The sequence below is a fragment of the Aquarana catesbeiana genome, linkage group LG11 (assembly GCF_042186555.1).
Source record: "Aquarana catesbeiana isolate 2022-GZ linkage group LG11, ASM4218655v1, whole genome shotgun sequence".
In the NCBI taxonomy this organism is placed as follows: domain Eukaryota; kingdom Metazoa; phylum Chordata; class Amphibia; order Anura; family Ranidae; genus Aquarana; species Aquarana catesbeiana.
Window position 1 is genome coordinate 915,276 of NC_133334.1, and position 25,322 is coordinate 940,597.

Here is a 25,322-nt window from a genome sequence, read left to right on the forward strand (position 1 = left end):
CACAACATACAGGGATATACAATGTAGAGATATATAATGTAATATGACATATAATCACACAACATACAGAGATATATAATGTAATATGACATATAATCACACAACATACAGGGATATATAATGTAATATGACATATAATCACACAACATACAGGATATATAATGTAATATGACATATAATCACACAACATACAGAGATATATAATGTAATATGACATATAATCACACAACATACAGAGATATATAATGTAATATGACATATAATCACACAACATACAGAGATATATAATGTAATATGACATATAATCACACAACATACAGAGATATATAATGTAATATGACATATAATCACACAACATACAGGGATATGTAATGTAATACTGACATATAATCACACAACATACAGAGATATATAATGTAATATGATATATAATCACACAACATACAGGGATATATAATGTAATACTGACATATAATCACACACATAGGTTGGACTTGATGGACTTGTGTCTTTTTTCAACCTCACCTACTATGTAACTATAAGCCTCTTCCATCTACTTCTCCCCAACTCTCCCCACCAAGAAGTTATCATTTCCCCATCTCTACACACCATGAGCCACTTCCCTCCATCTCTCCCAACCATGAGCTATTTCCCAATCTCTCCCCACCAAAAAGCTCTTATTTCCCCATCTCTACCTACCATGAGGCTCCATCTCTTCCTGTTATGACCCTTATCTCGTTGTATTGGTATGAAGTCTTTGCCCTTTACCCTTCCTAAACCATTGCTGATTAATTCTTCTTTGTTTTTTGGCACCCAATGTAGCCACTTCATTTATAGTCCAGTCTCTGCTGATCCCTCACCCTGTGTTCAGCTTTCTAAATTTTGGCTTGTGGTGGTAACAAGACCTCCCCGGTGCAGCTGATGAGCTCATGTACAAGAAGGGATCTGGTTACAATTGTGGTTTCTTGGACAGGAAAAGCTGGGTGAAATTGGAGCTTCCATTGGGAGCGATGTATAATCGAAGAATCAAGAACTTGCTGTATAGTGGTTTCTTTGCCAGTTAGAAAAATTGCTGTGTATCTTCATTTTCTGGATCCTCTACAATAACCTCATCATTATCGAAGGATGAGGAAACGTGAGACGTGCCCTAAATGATGGACAGAAATAACCAGCTTTTTCAGAAGCTGGCTTGTGTCAGTATGTATAAATATTGTAAGCTGGGATGGTTCTGATCGCCTGGTGTCCTTTATAAAGGATATTTCCCACTTCTACACGTTTTGTTATACATTTTTTACACCTAACAAAACTTGGACAAAATATACATTTCAAAACGTAGGAGCCCACATCTACACGGTGACAGTAACAGACTTCCCACAAACCCTCACTATATTCTGCAGCCCCCACCAAGAACCTACGCTCACATGTTACCTCCCCCCACCACCGTCGGCACACTCACAAAGAAACGATTGGATCCCCGTAGATGAGGAATTGTTCCAATGTGGTAGAAGAGCAAACAGTTAGAAGGTAACATGATGGTAAAGTGTATGTAATGCAAACATTTTCTTAGTTTTGGAATAAAAGTGGACGTTTGGAACCCTTTTCTGTTTTCTTGGCTGTCTGTGTCCCCACTGGCCCGTTGGTCCTGATGAACTTTGCCTTTAGCACAGGAAGTGATGGGAAATCCAAATTTTTCTGTTCTTAACTGAACTCTGACCTATCAAAAAAATTGAGTTTTGGCTTTATTTACACTTCAACTCAAACTAAGATCATCAGACAATTGATGTGCAGCACCAATTTAGGAGGGTGAGAGGAGATTATAATCTTATATTATAACCCTCTGGGGTCTCATGTGCTCTTTAACTACTTCCATACCGGCCATTTTCACCCCCTTCCTGCCCTAACCAATTTTCAGCTTTCAGCGCTGTCGCATTTTGAATAACAATTGCGCGGTCATACTACACTGTACCCAAATAAATTTTTTATCATTTTTTTCCCCACTAATAGAGCTTTCTTTTGGTGGTATTTGATCACCCCTGCGTTTTTTATTTCTTGTGCTATAAACAAAACAAGAGTGACAAGTTTGAAAAAAACACAATATTTTATACTTTTTGCTATAATAAGTATCCAAATTTTTTTTTTTTTAAACAAATTTTTTCCTCAGTTTAGGCTGATACGTATTCTTCTACATATTTTTGGTAAAAAATATCGCAATAAGCGTATATTTATTGGTTTGTGCAAAAGTTATAGCGTCTACAAAATAAGGGGATAGATTTATAGCATTTTTATTATTTTTTTTTACTAGTAATGGCGGCGATCTGCGATTTTTATCATGACGGCGATATTGCGGCGGACACATCGGACAATTTTGACACATTTTTGGGACCATTCACATTTATACAGCGATCCGTGCTATAAAAATGCATTGATTACTGTATAAATGTGACTGGCAATGAAGGGGTTAACCAGGAGGGGGCGCTGTAGGGGTTAATGTGTTGCTAGGGAGTGATTCTAACTGTGGGGGGAGGGGATTCACAAGGGGAGGAGACTGATCGGTGTTCCTCTGTACAAGGAACACACCACCGGTCTCCGCCCATCTGACAGGACGTGGATCTGTGTGTTTACATGCACAGATCCACGGTCCTGCTCGGTTACTGGGCAATCGCGGGTGCCCGGTGGACATCGCGGCCGCCGGGCACGTGCACCGGGACCCGAGAGATGTGGCGGGCACGCGCGCGCCCCCTGGGCTGCCTGGAAGGCTGCACCGTCATATGACGGCGGGCAGGCAGCAAGTGGTTAAGATCGTTCAATACTTGTCACTAGGGATGAGCCGAACACCCTGCCGGTTCGGTTCGCACCAGAACATGCGAACAGGCAAAAAATTTGTGCGAACACCGTTAAAGTGGGACACGAACATGAATAATCAAAAGTGCTAATTTTTTAAATTTTGACGCGGGGTTCCCCTCAATATCCATACCAGACCTGAAGGGTCTGGTATGGAATTTAGGGGGACCCCCACACATTTTTTTTTTTTTAATTTTGATTCAGGGTTCCCCTGTGGGGAATTCCCATGCCGTTTTGATCAATGAACTTTTATGTGTATTGTCGGCAATGCAATAGCCGCGGGTAGTTTTAAATGGGTTTTTTCCTTTGAAATGTCATTTTGCTGTCAGACTGTTCTAAACACAGGAAACATGCGCCCCTTTACAGGCATACTATAGACACCCCCCCAGGTACGAAATTTAAAGGGATATTACACTTTTATTGTTTGACTTTAAGCATTATTAAAATCACTGCTCCTGAAAAAACGGCCGTTTTTAAAACTTTTTTTTGCATTGATACATGTCCCCTGGGGCAGGACCCAGGTCCCCAAACACTTTTTATGACAATAACTTTCATATAAGCCTTTAAAATTAGCACTTTTGATTTCTTCCATAGACTTTTAAAGGGTGTTCCGCGGCTTTCGAATTTGCCGCAAACACCCCAAATTGTTCGCTGTTTCGGAAACTGGAGAAGAGCCAATATTCGAGTCGAACATAAAGCCCATCCCTACTTGTCACTGTTTCCCAGCTAGTGGTGTGCAAACATATAACAACATGATTGAATGATTCATTACAAAATAAGATATGATTGGATCTTACATAGTTAGTCAGGTTGAAAAAAGACAAGTCCATCCAGTACAACCAATAAAAAATAAAAAAAATAAAAATCATACAATCCCATATACACAATCCTATACCCACCGTTGATCCAGAGGAAGGCAAAAAAACCCAATAAAGCATGATCCAAATTGCTCCAGCAGGGGAAAAAATCCTTCCTGATCCCCCAAGAGGCATATCCCCTAGATCAACTTTACCTATAAATGTCAGTACCCAGTTATATTCTGTACATTTAGGAAAGTATCCAGACCTTTCTTATAGAAATCTACTGAGCCGACCAGATCCACCTCTGGAGGGAGTCTATTCCACATGTTCACACCTCTTACTGTGAAGAAACCTTTCCGTATTTGGAGATGAAATCTCTTTTCCTCTAGATGTAAAGTGTGCCCCCTTGTCCTCTGTCATGACCTTAAAGTGAATAACTCAACACGTCAAATCCCCCCTCATGTATTTATACATGGAGATCATATCCCCCCTCATGTATTTATACATGGAGAACATATCCCCCCTTATGTATTTATACATGGAGATCATATCCCCCTTTATATATTTATATATGGTGATCATATCCCCCCCTTATGTATTTATACATGGTGATCATATCCCCCTTATGTATTTATACATGGAGATCATATCCCCCCCTTATGTATTTATACATGAAGATCATATCCCCCTTATGTATTTATACATGGAGATCATATCCCCCCTTATATATTTATACATGGTGATCATATCCCCCCTTATGTATTTATACATGGAGATCATATCCCCCCCCCCCTTATGTATTTATACATGGAGATCAGATCCCCCCTTATGTATTTATACATGGAGATCATATCCCCCCCTTATGTATTTATACATGGAGATCATATCCCCCCTTATGTATTTATACATGGAGATCATATCCCCCCCTTATGTATTTATACATGGAGATCATATCCCCCCCTTATGTATTTATACATGGAGATCATATCCCTCCCTTATATATTTATACATGGAGATCATATCCCCCCTTATGTATTTATACATGGAGATCATATCCCCCCTTATGTATTTATACATGGAGATCATATCCCCCCTTATGTATTTATACATGGAGATCATATCCCCCCTTATGTATTTATACATGGAGATCATATCCCCCCTTATGTATTTATACATGGAGATCATATCCCCCCTTATGTATTTATACATGGAGATCATATCCCCCCTTATGTATTTATACATGGTGATGCCATAGTGGATCATTCGGGGCTGTGTCACTACCACCCCCATTATGGACTTGATCTCCCTCGTGCTCCTTTCTATACACAGAACTGAAGAAAGTATTTAATAGATTTGCCTTCTCTTTGTTCCCGGTCACCCACTCCGAATTATTGTGTAAAGGGCCTAGATGCGCACACCTGACCTTTTTACTATTCACATATTTGAAGAATTTTTTGGGGTTTGTCCTACTATCTTTTACAATCTGACGTTCATTTAGAATTGTTTGCATCCTTGATTTCCTTTTTACATATTCTGTTATATTCTTTGTAACAATTAAACAATGATAGTGTTCCTTCATTTTTATATTTTTTAAAAGCTCTTCTTATTATCTATAATGTTTCTAAATTTGGCCGTGAGCCACATAGGTTTTATTTTTAGCCTTTTAACCACTTCAATACCAGGCACTTATGCCCTATACGCACGACCGGTTTTCCCGTCGCAATAAACTCTGAAGGTTTTTCCGATTGAATTCCGCTCTAGCGGTCTTGCATACACACGATCACACCAAAGTCCGACCGTCCAGAACGCGGTGACGTACAACACGTAGGATGGGACTAGAAAAAGGACAGGACTAGAAAAAGGAAGTGCAATAGCCAGTAGCCAATAGATTCCGTCTTGTACTTCAGAGCATGCGTCATTTTTGGACTGTCGGAACGGCATACAGACGATCGGTTTTCCCGATAGGAATTGGTTCCGTCAGAAATATTTAGAACATGTTCTCTTTCTAGGTCCGTCAGAATTTTCAACGTGAAAAATCTGAGGCCTACACACGATCGGAATATACGATGAAAAGCTCCCGTCAGACTTTTTCTATCGGACAGCATAAGACACATTCCTGCCCAGGACATTGTTCAGCTTTCAGCGCTGTCGCAATTTGAATGACAATTACGCGGTCATGCTACACTGTACCCAAACAAATTTTTTATCATTTTGTTCCCTCAAATAGAGCTTTCTTTTGGTGGTATTTGATCACCTCTGCAGTTTTTATTTTTTGCGCAACAAATAAAAAAAGACCGAAAATTTTGAAAAAAGTTTTTCTTTCTGTTTTAAATGAGTACGTTTTCGTCTTCAATGATGGGCACTAATATGACTGCACTGATAAGGCGGCACTGATGGGCACTGGTAGGCGGCACTGATGGGCACTCATAGGTGGACACTGATGGGTGGCATTGGAGGGCATCAATTATTCTGTTACATAATGGTGCCAGTCAGTGCCCATATGTGGGCACTGATTGGCACAGATTTGGCATTAATTTGCACATGTGGATGGCCATGGGGGATGTACCTGGCCATCCACTGGTGGTCCTGGCAGCTTCCCTGGTGGTCCAGTGTGGGCATCCGAGGGAGGCTGCGCTGATAGACAATCAGCGCAGACCCCCCCTGTCAGGAGAGCAGCCGATCGGCTCTCCTCTACTTGTGTCTGTCAGATGCGAGTGAGGAAAAGCCGATCACCAGCTCTTCCTGTTTACATCTTGATCAGCTGTGATTGGACACGGCTGATCACGTGATAAAGAGCCTTCGTCAGAGACTCTTTACCGGGATCGGTGTAGCGGTGTGTCAGACTGATCACCACACCACCGATCGCCGTGATGCGCGCAGCTGTTATCCTGCAGGACATCATATGACACCCAGTCAGGATAACCCAACCACCGCCTGGCCGTCATTCTGCTATAGGCTGGGCGGGAAGTGGTTAAACTTATTGCTCATGGGTATATACTTGGCAGTGAGTTCACATATAGTCTTTATGAAGAATTCCCATTTCTGTTGTGTGTCCATTGATGGCAATATTCCCTCCTAGTCTAAATCGTGGAGAGCAGCCCTCATCCTTGGAAAATGTGCTCTCTGAAAGTGAAGTCTTTTCACCTTTCCCGTATGTGTTTGTTGCTTACAGAGAACATTAAATGAAATGTTATTGTCACTGCTACTCAGATGTTCTTTATATGAATGTTGGTAACAAGCTCTGCATGGTTTGAGATTACCAGACCCAGCAGATTCCTAGTCGGGGACTCAATAAACTTGACCATAAATTTGTCCTGTAATAGGTTTATAAATGTTTGCCCTTTAACTGTCCCAGCAGTGCCATTACACCAGTCAATTTCCGGGTAATTACCATCCCCCATTATTATCACCGTCCCAGCCCTTGCAGCCCTTTCCATCTGTGCAAGGAGCTGAGTCTTCACCTCCTCATCTATGAATTATTGAAAAGATACTTACTGGGGAGGATTTACTAAAGGTAAATAGGCTAAGCACTTTGTAAGGGCAGTTGCACTCATTTTTCCCAGAGCTTTGTAAATGAGGGGAAGCACTGCTTCCATCATCCATCCAATCTTTGGCAAGGAGAAACGCTTCACCACATTCACTAAGCTCTGTGCAAAATGAGTGCAATTTATTTGCCTTTGGTAAATCCCTCCCACTGTGTCATTGATTGATTTCATCAAAACTATTTTGATTGGTCTATCCTGAAAATCCAATCAAAGGGAAGGCAGATAGATTTATGTGTTCTTGAATGTATGGCACATTGAACAATCTTTTCAATCTTCTGATTGTATATCTAATGGGACACTAAATCTGTGGACAATATAAATATAAAATTGTTCTGTGTGTGGCCACCATAAGGACCTATGTTGACAGGCTTTGGTCTTGTGTCAATGGCATCAGTTTGAGATACCTAGGAAACCATTGAGAATTCATTGCTGGGTGCGGCTGACCTCCTTCTGACCTGCATTCACCTTTCCATGGACTGGTATGAAAATGGCAAAGCTGCTTGACGTAATCATCAGATCTCGGTCTGTTTATGACTTACAGTAGTGGCATTGCCTATGGTTAGTACCATTGTTGTATGACATTTCTGAGCAGAGCTCCTATTCCATGGAAAATACATGCCACTGTGTGGGCAGGCCAGTTGGTTGGTACCCAAGATGGAGGAAAGGCACACTTAGGCCAAGGAAAGTGGCAGAGTCATTATATGTTGAAGAAAAGGCACACCGAGACCAAGGAAAGTGGCAGAGTCATTATATGTTGAAGAAAAGGCACACCGAGACCAAGGAAAGTGGCAGAGTCATTATATGGTGAAGAAAAGGCACACCGAGACCAAGGAAAGTGGCAGAGTCATTATATGGTGAAGAAAAGGCAGACCAAGGAAAGTGGCAGAGTCATTATATGGTGAAGAAAAGGCACACCGAGACCAAGGAAAGTGGCAGAGTCATTATATGGTGAAGAAAAGGCAGACCAAGGAAAGTGGCAGAGTCATTATATGGTGAAGAAAAGGCACACCGAGACCAAGGAAAGTGGCAGAGTCATTATATGGTGAAGAAAAGGCAGACCAAGGAAAGTGGCAGAGTCATTATATGGTGAAGAAAAGGCAGACCAAGGAAAGTGGCAGAGTCATTATATGGTGAAGAAAAGGCAGACCAAGGAAAGTGGCAGAGTCATTATATGTTGAAGAAAAGGCACACCGAGACCAAGGAAAGTGGCAGAGTCATTATATGGTGAAGAAAAGGCACACCGAGACCAAGGAAAGTGGCAGAGTCATTATATGGTGAAGAAAAGGCACACCGAGACCAAGGAAAGTGGCAGGGTCATTATATGGTGAAGAAAAGGCACACCGAGACCAAGGAAAGTGGCAGAGTCATTATATGGTGAAGAAAAGGCACACCAAGACCAAGGAAAGTGGCAGAGTCATTATATGGTGAAGAAAAGGCACACCAAGACCAAGGAAAGTGGCAGAGTCATTATATGGTGAAGAAAAGGCACACCAAGACCAAGGAAAGTGGCAGAGTCATTATATGGTGAAGAAAAGGCAGACCAAGGAAAGTGGCAGAGTCATTATATGGTGAAGAAAAGGCACACCAAGACCAAGGAAAGTGGCAGAGTCATTATATGGTGAAGAAAAGGCACACCAAGACCAAGGAAAGTGGCAGAGTCATTATATGGTGAAGAAAAAGCAGACAAAGGAAAGTGGCAGAGTCATTATATGGTGAAGAAAAGGCAGACCAAGACCAAGGAAAGTGGCAGAGTCATTATATGGTGAAGAAAAGGCACACCGAGACCAAGGAAAGTAGCAGGAAGGTACTTGCTTAACAGTCTCAAAGCGATGCAAGTGGCACTTGCGAAACCCGTTGCAAGATCTTTGTCACAGCACAGAAGTCCCAGAGACAGCGGAGCCAGCAGCGATATTCCTATTCTGTCCCTCCTTGCTAGGAACCTCTCCCTAGGCCTAAACACACTGTCCCTATTCATCGTGGATCCTGTCCCTACTATAGCCACTCGGCAAATGCACACCCACTGCAGTGGGGCAGTCCTATTTATTAGCAGTGCCCTCACTAAAGATGGTTGCCGAGGTCACCCAGTGTTGCAGTGTCCAATCAGTCCACTATTCCCCTGGTGACACCTACAGAGGCTTCAGAGGAACAAGGTTCCTCTCATCTGCCATTCCCTCTATATTGCAATCAGCAATACAGCGCCACCTTCAGAGGGGAGGGTAAACTGCACCTGCCTACAACTGGACATGCCAAAACCGGACCGTGTGGTCCACATCTAACATTAGACTATGGTCTGACAGAATCTTTTATCCATTTTCCACTCACTAGTTCATCCCTCTTTTCTGGGAGTTTGTGGTCACACAACTAGTATTAGGGATCGGGGAAATACTTCCATAGGGACACCTGTTTGGGTAACAACTGACTATAAGAGGACGTTTTGTGATACAGATAGTGTTAGTTCTATCCCATAATCTGACTAGCAGCAATGGAATTAGATGTGATATATTGTGGGACCGGTAGGTGAACATGCTTACCTGCTAAGGCAGACCGATCGATCCCATTTATAGACAATGCTGAACAGATGTCTTCGGACTGTTACCGCTGAAGGGCACTCAGCCTATCCCAGCAGAAAATTCAGATCCTTTCTTTATGTGACTTGTGTGATATGGTAAAGGTATTCATTTGTTTTATGATTACCAGTTTGCCAATAAATGAATAAAACTCTCTATGTCATGTTGGAGAATTTTGGCAGATTCCCCATTGTTCTTTGCTAATGGTACATTTCATGTCATTCTCTGATTCACCCTGATCGGCATGTGCCGAGAGCAAATGGAATATTCTAAAACTGGCGATCACAATCCCTTCATCGGCCTGCTCACACCAACACACTGAAGCCACGATTCTCTGAATAAAACATCCATGTTGGACAATCACTACATCTCTTTTATTAGATATTCAGCCTAATGCAGTTAAAGGAAAGTTTACAGCAATCCTTCTGTTTAAAAAGTAATTAAATCTTCCGTTTTCTGATGACAAGCAATATAATTAGCTTTCTGCAGTCTAGATGGCCTCATCCAGCCACTTGTGACCTCAAGAAGTTTAATTTAATTCTCGTCTTTGGAGAAAAGTGATTTGAAAAGAAAATCGGAATCTTCTCATTGTTGCAGATGTGAACTGAGTGTGCAGACAAGCTGATTTACTGAACTCAAAGATTTCTCTGATCTCAAAGAGATGATGGCTCCGAACATCGACTGTGCCAATGTTCAGACCCTAAAAGAGGATAACAGAAGCAATGCCAGGCCCAGATCTGAAGAAGTGCTGCAGAGGACAGTAGAAGCCATACCAGGCCCAGATCTGGAGAAGTTCTGCAGAGGACAATAGAAGCCATACCAGGCCCAGATCTGGAGAAGTTCTGCAGAGGACAATAGAAGCCATACCAGGCCCAGATCTGGAGAAGTTCTGCAGAGGACAATAGAAGCCATACCAGGCCCAGATCTGGAGAAGTTCTGCAGAGGACAATAGAAGCCATACCAGGCCCAGATCTGGAGAAGTTCTGCAGAGGACAATAGAAGCCATGCCAGGCCCAGATCTGGAGAAGTTCTGCAGAGGACAATAGAAGCCATACCAGGCCCAGATCTGGAGAAGTTCTGCAGAGGACAGTAGAAGCCATACCAGGCCCAGATCTGGAGAAGTTCTGCAGAGGACAGTAGAAGCCATACCAGGCCCAGATCTGGAGAAGTTCTGCAGAGGACAATAAAAGCCATGCCAGGCCCAGATCTGGAGAAGTTCTGCAGAGGACAATAGAAGCCATACCAGGCCCAGATCTGAAGAAGTGCTGCAGAGGACAGTAGAAGCCATACCAGGCCCAGATCTGAAGAAGTGCTGCAGAGGACAGTAGAAGCCATGCCAGGCCCAGATCTGGAGAAGTTCTGCAGAGGACAGTAGAAGCCATGCCAGGCCCAGATCTGAAGAAGTGCTGCAGAGGACAGTAGAAGCCATACCAGGCCCAGATCTGGAGAAGTTCTGCAGAGGACAATAGAAGCCATACCAGGCCCAGATCTGGAGAAGTTCTGCAGAGGACAATAGAAGCCATACCAGGCCCAGATCTGGAGAAGTTCTGCAGAGGACAATAGAAGCCATGCCAGGCCCAGATCTGGAGAAGTTCTGCAGAGGACAATAGAAGCCATACCAGGCCCAGATCTGGAGAAGTTCTGCAGAGGACAGTAGAAGCCATACCAGGCCCAGATCTGGAGAAGTTCTGCAGAGGACAATAGAAGCCATACCAGGCCCAGATCTGAAGAAGTGCTGCAGAGGACAGTAGAAGCCATGCCAGGCCCAGATCTGGAGAAGTTCTGCAGAGGACAGTAGAAGCCATGCCAGGCCCAGATCTGAAGAAGTGCTGCAGAGGACAGTAGAAGCCATGCCAGGCCCAGATCTGGAGAAGTTCTGCAGAGGACAATAGAAGCCATACCAGGCGCAGATCTGAAGAGGTTCTGCAGAGGACAATAGAAGCCATACCAGGCCCAGATCTGAAGAAGTGCTGCAGAGGACAGTAGAAGCCATGCCAGGCCCAGATCTGGAGAAGTTCTGCAGAGGACAGTAGAAGCCATGCCAGGCCCAGATCTGAAGAAGTGCTGCAGAGGACAGTAGAAGCCATGCCAGGCCCAGATCTGGAGAAGTTCTGCAGAGGACAATAGAAGCCATACCAGGCGCAGATCTGAAGAGGTTCTGCAGAGGACAATAGAAGCCATACCAGGCCCAGACATGGAGACCTTCGACAGAGGACAATAGAAGCCATGCCAGGCGCAGATCTGAAGAGGTTCTGCAGAGGACAATAGAAGCCATACCAGGCCCAGACATGGAGACCTTCCACAGAGGAATGCAGAAGCCATGCCAGGCCCAGATCTGAAGACATTCTGCAAAGGACAATAGAAGAAATATTGTGCCAGTCATGCAGGCAGCTGGATCCTATAGAAATATTCACTGCAGGGAGGCCCCGTCCTCTTCCTTTCTTTGAACATCTTGTGCTGCAGGGGTCACAAGCATCAGGTCCTCTGTGAGGCTGTTGTGAAAAAAGATCCTGACGAAGACCCCCCTGCTTCTCCCCTTTGGGAAAAGTCCTTTCAATGATTTCACTGCCTTTAACATGATCTGTGAATGGGGTAGAGAATCTTGTCATCAGCCTCCCCCTTCACAGATCATATAGAGGAATGAAAGAACATTTCTCAATGGAGGAGGAGGTGGTGGGTCCTCATTGGGGAACTTGTTCTTGTGAATTCAGAGATCCAAAGCTATTAACCCTCATAGAGCATCAGGAAGAGGACTGGCATCCCTGTAGTGAAGATTTCTCTAGGATCCAGCTGCCTGCATGGCGTGGATAACACTTCATACAGGTACGTTACCTCACCAAAGCTGAAGTATGTATTTTTATGGCTAAACTTCAGCTTTAGGATTGCTTCACACCTATCAATGCGCATTTCCACACACGTCACCTGTAGAGCAGCTTCTTATTTTTTTTAAGCAGAGACCCTAGAGAATAAAATGTCGATCGCTCCAATTTTTTTATGTCACACGGTATTTGCGCAGCGCTTTTTCAAATGCAATGTTTTTGGGGAAAGATACACTTTAATGAATGTTAATGCAAAAAAAACCTCACAATATATAACTACTTTTTTTGTTAAAATATAAAAGATGATGTTATGCCAAGTAAATAGATACCTTACATGTCACACTTTAAAATTGCGCACGCTCGTAGAATGGTGACAAACTGTAATACTTAATACTTAAAATAGGCGACGCTTTAAATTTTTTTACAGGTTACCAGTTTAGAGTTACAGAGGAAGTCTAGCACTAGAATTATTGCTCTCACTATAACATTTGTGGCGATACTTCACATGTGCGGTATGAACACCGTTTACATATGCTTGGGTGACCTATATATTCATTCCCCTCTAAGGCGCACAAGCCCGGGGGACGGGAGCACTTTAAAAATGTATTTTATTAAAAAAATATATTTTTATCCTGTCCCTTTGCATTTTTCTTTTCATCACTTTTTATTGCTATCAGAAGAAATGTAAACATCCCTTGTGATAAGAATAAAGCATGACAGGTCCTCTTTATGGAGACATCTGGATTCTATAGGACCTCAAATCTCTCCTCCTTGAAAGCATCAGATTAAAAAAAATTATCTGATGACTTCCAAAAAAAAATAAATTGTTTACATTTACACTAAACAGGAAGTTACATCATGACGTCGCTACGGGCCTCCTAGGTCATAGAGGTGAGGAGAGACGATCTGGTCTCTCCTCACCTCAATGGTCAACCTCCGTATTATTTCCTGGGCTTGCCGTTAAGAATGCTAAGCCCGAGGGGGGACAACCCCTCCCGCTGCTTCTAAAAGCGATCCAGCAGCTAATCAGCTGTTCAGATTGCTTTTAGTGAAAACAGAATCACTGGCTTAAAATGAAGAAAATCCTCCCGCTTGTCCGCAGCACGGCTAAATGTAAAGAAAAGAAGACACCTGTCTGGTTCCCGGAAATGTGGGCGTTGGGCGATATCATTTGTGCATCCCAGGCCAACAGAGAAGAGACATGGGTGGCTTAGAGCCACTTAAAGCCAGTACAGCTACCTTACACCTCTTGCTTGGGGAACCTATAGAGCAGCCAAGTGCAGCTGCATTTTCAACAGAAAAGGAGCATCAACTGTATATTCAGTGTGCGGACAATTGTTGCTATCAGTTCAGCTTTATCCCCCAGGAGGAGAGCAGAGAGATGTTTGGTGGGCGTAGCGCTACAATTAGTTGGTGAGGTTGATTAGACACCGGTCCATCCAGGTCATGCTGAGTATCTGCGTGTCACGGTGTAATCCTCACCTCCCGGCTGCTGCCCTGGTCCTCTGATTCCTTGCACATGCGTTGTTGGCTTCTGCGCTCAGCAATGGGCGTGGCCTGCTGTTCTCTGGGTTTATATTTCCTTTCCCTTCCATCACTACCTGGCTCCTCCCAGTTTGTTTCCGTATGTAGCGCCCCCCCTCCCCCCGGGTCTACTTGGAGCAAAGAGGTACCCCCAGATACAGGGAGCGAGCTTACATTCACCCCAGGGCTGAGTCCATGGCTATAATGGGAAGTTGACCAGAATTTAAGCACCAGTCACTTTAGGTATTTTTCAATGCTTTAATGAGAACTTGAGAAAAATTGTAGGAGAGGGGTTTAGGGGAGGTTTCAGATACACTTTTTAGCAGATCACTTACAGACTCCTTGAATCTAAAGGACAAAGCTTTCTTTTTAGAAGATCTTGAATACCTGGATAAGTCCCTCTCACAGACTTAGCAGCCAGGAGCTAGTTACCTTGTTTAGATTGTAGAACAGCTTAACAGTACCAGAACCTTTAAGCCGACCCAGCGGTACTGTAAGGGTAGTTTAGATATAGGTGCGTCCTCCAAACAAGTCACCAGGCCCTGCTGAGAGACCAGCCTTCATCCTGGCTCTCTCCAGCAAGGGTCCTCCCCTGGATCTCCTCAGCTCGGATTGGCTTCCTGTACATAGGCAAGACAGCCTAAGGACCACCTCAGAGTTAGTAGGCCCCAGACAGGCTTCTGGGCCTACTGCAGAATAGGCAGCAGCACATCCTCAGGCCAGAAGGGCCCCGAGGTAAGGACTGACTAGAGCACATGGCATCTGTCCAATAAATACCCCTTCCCAGAATGCACAGCGGCCAGGAACTTCCTACTGGGCTGTTTCCGGAAAAAGAATATTCATTACAGCTCAACCTAGTTGTAATTCTCGCACTGTTCTGTGGTACCAGTGACACCTACTGGCAACAGTGGGAAATGCACAACCCTGTAAAGTTTAGAACAGAACCAAATATATAATCAAATCTGAGCTGTTTACAGCTCAGCCAAAAATTTCATTTACACCATAGCCCCAATTTTAGGAACAGGGGGCTACACGTATATACACACACGTGTCCTCAGTCCTGCCCCTGAGAAACTCCACAGTTCTCTGAGCTCCCTGCTGCTTACTACTTTATGAATCCTGCCTGACTACCCGTGTACCAATCCAGGCTTCGTCTGCAACCTGCCCCCCCGACCTTGGCTTCATCTATAGTCTGTGCCTAAGCGCCCCCCCCTGACCTCGGCTTCGTCTATAGCCTGTGCCTAGGCACCCCCCGACCTCGGCTTCGTCTATAGTCTGTGCCTAGGCACCCCCTGACCTCGGCTTCGTCTGCAGCCTGCCGCCCCCCCCCGAGCTTGGCTTCTTCTATAGTCTGTGCCTAAGCGTCCCCCCCGACCTTGGCTTAGTCTACAGCCTGTGCCTAAGCACCCCCCCAACCTTGGCTTCGTCTACAGCCTGTGCCTAAGCGCCCCCCTGACCTTGGCTTCGTCTACAGCCTGTGCCTAAGCGCCCCCCACCTCGGCTTTGTCTACAGCCTGTGCCACAGCCCCCCCACCTTGGCTTTATCTACAGCCGGTGCCTGCCACCCCCCCAATCCCGGCTTCATCTACAGCCTGTGCCTAGGCGCCCCCCCACCTCAGCTTGTTTCCTGGTTCTCAGTCTCCTGCTGTAGTACTCTGCACATGCTAAGTGGTCTCCGTGTTCTCATCTGGGCGTACCTGGGTGAAATTTTTTATCATAAGTTTCACACATATAGGAGATTTCTTTTGGTGGTATTTATTCACCTCTGGGGGGTTTTATTCCTTGCTAAATAAACAAAAAAACACTGAATATTTTACAAAAAATTGTTTTTCTTGGTTTCTCCTATAAAGTTGTGTGAATAAATAATCTTTCTTTATGAATTTTGGCCAAAATGTATTTTGTCTAAATTATTTAGTCTGAAGGAAAGTTACAGAGTCCACAAACTATGGGATCTATATCTGAGAATCCACCAATCCTGATGTACTGACAGCCGAAAATGTCAGGACAGTACAAATACCCCCCAAATCACCCCCCAGTACAAATACCCCCAAATCACCCCCCCAGTACAAATACCCCCAAATCACCCCCCAAGTACAAATACCCCCCAAATCACCCCCAAGTACAAATACCCCCCAAATCACCCCCCCAGTACAAATAACCCCCAAATCACCCCCAGTACAAATACCCCCCAGTACAAATACCCCCCAAATCACCCCCCCAGTACAAATACCCCCCAAATCACCCCCCCAGTACAAATACCCCCCAAATCACCCCCCCCAGTACAAATACCCCCCAAATCACCCCCCCAGTACAAATACCCCCCAAATCATCCCCCCCAGTACAAATACCCCCCAAATCATCCCCCCCAGTACAAATACCCCCCAAATCACCCCCCAGTACAAATACCCCCCAAATAACCCCCCAAATCACCCCCCAAATCACCCCCCCAGTACAAATACCCCCCAAATCACCCCCCAGTACAAATACCCCCCAAATCACCCCCCAGTACAAATACCCCCCAAATCACCCCCCAGTACAAATACCCCCCAAATCACCCCCCAGTACAAATACCCCCCAAATCACCCCCCAGTACAAATAACCCCCAAATCACCCCCCAGTACAAATACCCCCCCAAATCGCCCCCCAGTACAAATACCCCCCAAATCAGCCCCAGTACAAATACCCCCAAATCACCCCCTAGTACAAATACCCCCAAATCACCCCCCCAGTACAAATACCCCCCAAATCACCCCATTTTGGAAAGTAGACAGTCTGAGGTATTTAGTAAGAGGCATGGCGAGTTTTATGAAGTTTGTCATTTTTTGTCATAAGTATTTTGGAAAATTAAGAAATTAAAAAAAAAAGTTTTCACTTTAAAAAAAAACAAAAAACAAAGTTAGAGTAGGGATGAGCTTTCTGTTCGGGTCGAACATGAGTTGACTTGAACATTGGCTGTTCACCCGTTCGTCAAAAACCGAACATTATGGGCCGTTCGCTCCAAATTCCAGCGGCATGTAATGGCCCACAATGCACTGTGGGAGTATATATATATATATATATATATATATATATATATATATATATATATATATATATATATATATATATATATGGCTTTTTTTCAGGGGGAACTTGGTGGAACTCAGTTCCACCTCCTCTGGCCCAGAGCCTTTGGTGCCTTCTCACCACAATCAATTGTAAACACAGAAGTCTGGTTTCTGTGTTTACAAGTGACAGCTCTGCACTCTGTATGTAATGCAATCCTGGTATTTAATGCCCCTTTAAGACCCTACTACTCTTTTCGTGAAATTTGACTGAACACACCCACTATTTGATGTGATTTGGAGGGTGTGTGTAGGGGGAGGGGTTTTGTGGGGCCGTGGTTAAGTTCCAGCACCTATTGTTTGAGGAAAAAAAGCCCTGTGTGTGTGTGTATATATAATATTATATATATATATATCTCCACTGCATACAGTTTAGATAGATCTCACTGCAGGCCGTTCCTGGTGTACTGTTTCTAATATACTTCAGGCGGTGTATGTACACAATACATACAGTGCATCCATAGTTGCTATTAGACTTCTGGTGGTGTACACAATACCGTGCACCCCTAGTGCAGTTGCTATTACTTTTCTGGTGGTGTACACAGTACACAATACAGTGTAGTGTGGTGTTTCAAAACAAAATCCCCATCATGTCCAGAAGGCCAAGGAGAGGTAGACGCTCACAGGCCACTAAGAGGGCAAGCAGGCTCTGTGTCTACAGTCCACAGTGCTGGTCGTGGACACGGTGCCTCTACTGCAGGTGGCCGTGGGGCACGCTTATCCTTTTTTCTGCTGCTGGGACGGGGCAGAAAATTTGGGCCTTTGGTGGTGGTGGTGCCACAACACTGTAACCCCTCACAAATACTCTTGTTGGGCGCAGGAACGGGCCCAGCTGTGAAATATTAGATCAGAAATTGTAATTACATGCCCCTGTTAAACAGGGACAGACAAATTGGGCCTTAGGCAGTGGTGGTGGTGCCTTAAACCAAAAATATTGTTGGTAGCTAGCATCATCAAGATTGAGGAGGAATAGGATAGTCACTCAGCATAGAGAGTCTTCAAGGGATCCCACATCCATAGAAAAATCAAGCAGTTACATCAGCATCAGGTGCTTGATAGCTGCTGCTGATCCAAGACTGATTCATTTTTATGAATGTGAGCCTATCAAGGGAGTCTGTGGACAGGCGCACTCTGATACATTTCAAACCTTCCAGCAGCACTGAATGTGTGTTCAGAAAGAATGCTGGATGCAGGACAGGCCAGTAGATCAATTGCATATTGAGCAAGTTCTAGGCAGTGGTCCATCATCAAGACCCAGTAACCCAGTGGATGGTCTGTTGGAAAGGTCTCCAAGTCTGATCTTGCCCCTAGATATTCCTGTACCAGGTAATGCAGACACTGGCGATGGTTGCTTGAACCGATCAGACCTTGGCGCTGAGGACTGAAAAATTGTCTAAAGGCATCGGTCAGCCAGCCACCTTCTCCACTGCTTTTCCTCTGACTGAACGAAGCTGTCATGGTTATGCAGTAATCTTTGTCTGTCAGCTTACCTCTCCTCCATGTGTTCACCTTTAGAGGCCAGCCACTCTCACTTGGCTACTTAAATAATCTCTCCTCAATGCATGGCTCCACCCCAGCCCCTATCAGGGAACTCTATATTAACTTGTGCACTGCAAGCTTGCCTTGCTGATCAACCTTTGTGTGTTTAGCTTCCGTGTGCATCTTGCTGTGTCTTCTACGATTCCAGTTACCATTCTTGGCTTGTTCTTGACTATCCCTGCCTGCTTGTGACCCTGACCTTTGGTGTGTTCTATGTTTATCTTTGTCTGCTAGCGCCCCAACCTTTGGCTTATTCCCTTACTATCTCTGTCCTCCTGTAGCCTACTGTGGGCATGAGCTGGGAGACCCTGGGGGTCGCGACCTGGAGCCAGTTGCAGCCCAATCCATCATCACCACTAGAGGCTCTGGTGAACACCTGCTGGCTCTTAGACTCCACGCCCTGGGGAATCTTACGCTCTCGCCCCTGTGGGATCCGTGTTGGTGTTCCAGCGGACCTGCCTTCCTTAACCACCTAGACTCCTATCTGCAGCAGTCAGCCGTAGGGTCCACTACCTTTGCGGTGCACTCCTGACCCCAACAGTGTGCATCTGTCACCTGGCCTCAGGTGACCTGACAGAAGCCTCAGCAACACGTTGTCCAGCAGCAGGAAATTGTAACCTCACAGGATCTGGAAATGCATTGCACAAACCTTTCTGCAAGGCCTCCCGAAGATGTTTCATCCTCTGCTCCCTCTGCGAAGGGGGCCTTGAGAAGTAAGGAAGTCCTCCTCTTCCTCCCACTGTTCTGCCTCAAGTGCCCTGTCCATTATTCCATGAAGCGTGTGCTCCAATAGTAAGACAAGAGGGACAGTGTCACTGATGTATGCATTGTCGCTGCTCACCATCCTCGTGGCCTCCTCAAATGGTGACAGGACAGTGCATGCATCCTTGATTAGTAGCCACTGGCGTGGCGAAAAGAAGCCAAGCTCCCCTGACCTTGTCCTGGTGCCATACTCACACAGGTACTCAATGATGGCCCTTTGCTGCCTGTACAGCCGCTGCAGCATTGCCAACGTTGACTTCCACCTGGTGGACATGTCACAAATGAGGCGGTTGGTGGGCAGGTTGCATTCCCTTTAAATGTCAGCCAGCCGAGCACTGGCATTATATGACCGTTGGAAATGACCACAGACTTTTCTGGCCTGCCTCAGGAGATCTTGTAAGCCCGGGTACCTGCTCAAGAACTGCTGCCCCACCAAATTCAGGATGTGTGCCAAACATGTAACATGAGTCCAGTGTCCCTGTCGGAGGGCGGAGAGAAGGCTGGTGCCATTGTCGCATACAACCATTCTTGGCTGAAGCTGGCGTGGCATCAACCACCTCTGAGCCTGCCACTGCAGAGCTGACAGAATCTCTGCCCCGGTGTGGCTTCTGTCACCTAAGCAGTGGTTTAACCTTAAACTACGTAGAGGGTTCTTTACTGTAAGAGCGGTAAGGATGTGGAATTCCCTTCCACAGGCGGTGGTCTCAGCAGGGAGCATTGATAGCTTCAAGAAACTATTAGATAATCACCTGAATGACCGCAACATACAGGGATATATAATGTAATACTGACACATAATCACACACATAGGTTGGACTTGATGGACTTGTGTCTTTTTTCAACCTCACCTACTATGTAACTATATATATGTAACTATGATGTGGAATTCCCTTCCACAGGCGGTGGTCTCAGTGGGGGGAATCAATAGTTTCAAGAAACTCTTAGATAAGCACCTGAACGACCGCAACATATTTACAATGTAATACTGACATACAATCACACACATAGGTGGGACTTGTGTCTTTTTTTTTTTTACATAGTGTACTATGTAACTCATGAACCACATGGCATCTTTTGGCCTGCATACTTGCGTAGCCCCTTGAACACTTATGGAGCACCGCTGGTTCAGAGAACAAATCTGCAGAAGAGGCCATAGAGGAAGAAGAAGAGGAGGGGGTGGAAGAGAGAGCTGTGGCAGAATCACCGCTACTAGCATTTTAGATGCGTGGTGGCGTAACAAGCTCCAACAATACTTAACCCTGTCCTACATCCTTCCCAGCTGCCAGCAGAGTTACCCAGTGCGCCATGAAGGAAAGGTAACATCTCTGCCCATGCCTGCTAGACCATGAGTCTGCTGTAATATGAACCTTACTGCTGACCGACCTGTCCAAGACAAAAACATTGCCTCCCACATGCTGGTAGAGAGCTGGAATGGCCTTCCATGAAAAGAAATGGCGTTTTGGAACCTGCCACTGAGGTACAGCACATTCCACAAATTTACGAAAGGGGGCAGAGTCTTCCAGCTGAAAAAGCAGTAGTTGCAGTGCTAGCAATTTGGCCAAGCTAGCATTCAGACTAGCATTCAGAATGTGAGCATGTGGATGGTTGGGACTGAATTTCTTTTTACGGTTTAGCAACTGGGGTAGGGAAATCTGCCTGCTAAAATCAGATGGACGCCTATTGCTATACCTTAATTCCTCTCAGTGCAGATTTTCGAGAGGACTGAAGTAGGGTTGGAGATCTCAGATGAGGAGCAAGGAAAAGTCTGCCTTTTTATTTGATGTGGGTCTTTCAAGTGCTGTTGCAAATGGACTTGTTGCCTTATGAGTTTATGTGAAATCTACATTAATAGCTGTAAATATTGAAATTATGAATATATTTAATTTATATTTAATCTATTTATATTTAATGAATATATTTAATTTGGCTTTTATCTATGTAGGGCGGAACATATTATCTACACAGAAATCTCGGGTAGACCAGACAAGTCGGTGCCTAGGCTTGTGTATACAAACAATGGGATCCAATCCTCATTGTTTTACACATACTCACTTCAAAGGATCCCATGCTGGGATATGCAATGAAGGGAGGCCAACCCGTAATCAATACTTAACTTCCTGGGAAATTCAAGTTAAGCTCCTGCTCAGAAGAGTCACAAGGATTTGCATTAAAGGGGACTGACTTATGCAAAGTATAGGGATTGGAGATGTAGCCAGTCCTTAACCAGGAATAGGGAAGCTCACCAATCAGAACTACGCTATGCCAACCAATGAGGCATCAGCATGTAATGATATACACAGACTAGATGGGAGGGAAACACACACTTTTATGGGAGAGCAACCATCAGAATGGAACCTTGGTGAAAAGGGTAATTATGGGAAAGGTCTGCATTTTACTTGTAACTAAATATGTTTGTAGATGAATGTTTTCTGGAATATACTCCGTATTCCTTCATGTAATTCTCTTATTTTAACCTAATATTTTCTTCCTTGGTGTAGACTATAGATAGATGGTTGTGTATTAGATAGACTTTCAACTACTCACCGATAAATAATGTTATTGTGGTAAAGCTTTCACTAATGGTCAAAGAACTCTCATTTAACCCAAATCATATCTGAGAGATATTAAATCTCAAATATAGTATACGGGAAACAGACTGCATGGGAGGTCGTCATATGTCTGGTCAAGCATGTGGTGTGGAAGCGGCTGCTGTTGTGGCCACGTTTGATCCGCTTCAGACATAGGTTGCAAACAGCAATGGTGCGATCTGCTGCACACGTGTCCAAAAAGGCCCACACCAAGGAACTTTTCTAAATCAGCGGGGAGTCAGTAGCGCCCTCCACCTGCGGAGCTCTGCGGTGTGATGCAATAGAGTGGCTGCCCTTAAGCTGCCCCTTAGAGAACATCCTGCCTCGTTGGAGTTGTGCCTCCTCCTCCTCCTCTCTCCTATCAGGCACCCACGTGGAGTCAGTGACCTCATCATCCCCTTCCTCCTCGTCACTGGAGCAAACTTGGCAGTATGCTGCAGCTGGGGGAACATGACTGCCAGTTTCTTGTCCTTCTTGGGCACCCCCTCTCTCTTGGCTCACGTTACTCCCTTCCTCAACCTGGGAACCATCATCGGAGCCTTCAAATCTCTGCGCATCCTCCTGCAGCATGCACCCGACACTGTGGTCAAATAGTTCGGGGGACTCCTCTGTGCATGATGGTGGGGCAATGGAAGGAGAGACTGTGAGCTGGTGGAATAGGCCGCTTTGGCAGCTGCATAGGAAGGAAAACTACTCTGAGCCTGGGTGACAGAGGATGAGGAGGATGAGGAAGGCTCTGTTATCCACTCCACCAACTCTTCTGCATGTTCTGGCTCAATAACACGGCCAGCAGCAGAAAAAAAGGACAAGCGTGCCCCACGGCCACTGGCAGAGGATGCACCATGTCCACGACCAGCACTGTTCACTGTAGACACAGAGGATGCACCATGTCCACCACCAGCATTGTTGATTATAGACACAGAGCCTGCATGTCCTCTTTTAGTGGCCTGTGAGTGTCTGCCTCTCCTTGGTGGCCTTCTGAACATGATGTATATTTTGTTTTGCAACACCGCACTACACTGTGTGTGTGTATATGTGTATATATATATATATATATATATATATATATATACTGTACACCACACTGTATTATATATACTGTACACCACACTACACTGTATTATATACTGTACACCACACTACACTGTATTATATACTGTACACCACACTACACTGTATTATATATAATGTACACCGCACTACACTGTATTAAATACTGTACACCGCACTACACTGTATTATATATACTGTACACCACACTACACTGTATTATATATACTGTACACCACACTACACTGTATTATATATACTGTACACTACACTGTATTATATATACTGTACACCACACTACACTGTATTATATACTGTACACCACACTACACTGTATTAAATACTGTACACCACACTACACTGTATTATATACTGTACACCGCACTACACTGTATTATATATACTGTACACCACACTACACTGTATTATATATACTGTACACCACACTACACTGTATTATATACTGTACACCACACTACACTGTATTATATATACTGTACACCACACTACACTGTATTATATACTGTACACTACACTGTATTATATATACTGTACACCGCACTACACTGTATTATATATAATGTACACCACACTACACTGTATTATATACTGTACACCACACTACACTGTATTATATATGTGAAAGTGGAAACTCCTGCGCTGTCGGGGGGGGGGGGGGGGGGGGGACACTGCTACAACACCTAAGTACTGATCCAAGGCAGGACAAATGGGACAAAAGTGGGGGAAGATGGTAGTTGCGCTGTGATGAAGGGGGGGGGGGGGGAAGCTACAAAGATGACTAAAGTGGCAAAGTGAACTAAAAAAGCAGAAACGGGCCAATGCATGAATAGATCCTACATGCTAAAAGAACATGGTGGGGATACAGTGCAACGTAGCTGATCAACATGACATGTTGCGGGCAGACAAAGCCTAATATATAAAGGTAATCGTGAAACAGTGACTGCTTGAATATAGCAAAACAAAAATGCATATACCAACACAAATAGGGTGAATAATGACACAATGCAAAAAAAAATATATATATATATAATGCAAGAAAAATATATGTGGGCTAGTGCCCCATTAGCAAAAACGTGCCAAATCCTGGTGAACTACAAGTGACAAATCCCTAGGACAAACATGAATATTAGTTCTATCATCCAGTCCAAAAAGCAAAAACACGTGATGAGAAACACAAAACAAGTCCAATCGTGAAGGGAGGGGGGATCTTCAGTGAGGACACCTCCGTGTTTGCAAGCCGCTTACCTTACAGCTGTAAGGTGTACAGCCTGTGTTGCAAATGACCCGCAGGTGTAGACGTTCCGTGTATACAGGCAGTGACAATGATGAACATGCCAAGCGAAATATAAAAAATAAAAAGTATACAGCATGTAAAATAACTCTGCAATGACCACAGTGGAGGGGGGGCAAGACACACACAGGGGGAGGTTGCACTCACTTTCATGAAGTGAGTGTGGGCATCAATCCACGAGCGCCGAGCTCGTATGCCTCCAGGAGTGTCACCAATCTGGAATCTGTCCCCGTGCCTGGAAACTGGAATATGTCCCCGTGCCTCTCTCCTCAGTGTTCGTCAGGTAGAGTAGTGATGTACAGTGTGAGGGGGAAAGAGACGCACATAGCGTGATCCCATATAAAAGGTATATTTATTTAATAAAACAAGTCCAATCAACTTACATTTAAAATAATGCTGCAGTGTGTAGTAACTACGAGCGCCGAGCTCGTCTCCTGTTGTTTGTCTATGGCAGCGTCCCGTGCTCCAATCCTAACGCGTATCGTCACGTCACATGACTTCTTCAGAGGATATATATATACTGTACACCTCACTACACTGTGTTATATACTGTACACCACCAGAAAAGTAGTAGCAACTGCACTACGGCTGCACTGTATTGTAATTACAATTTTTGATCTAATATTTCACAGCAGGGCTCGTTCCTGCGCTCAACAAGAGTATCTGTGAGGCTTTACCATGTTGTGCCACCACCAGTGCCTAAGGCCCAATTTTTCTGCCCCTGTTTAACAGGGACATGTAATTACAATTCTTGATATAATATTTCTCAGCAGGAACCGTTCCAGCGCCCACCAAGAGTAACTGTGAGGGCTTACAGTGTTCTGGTACCACCAACACCTAAGGCCCAATTTTCTGCAGAGTGTATAGGGCA

The 25,322-nt window shown here is 44.6% G+C and overlaps 1 protein-coding gene across 3 annotated transcripts in view; it reads right to left on the minus strand.

The window, feature by feature from the left end:
• KCNC1 (potassium voltage-gated channel subfamily C member 1) overlaps positions 1–25,322 on the minus strand; it is a 259,258-nt gene that overhangs the window by 115,021 nt on the left and 118,915 nt on the right. The gene's annotated exons all lie outside the window — the stretch shown is intronic.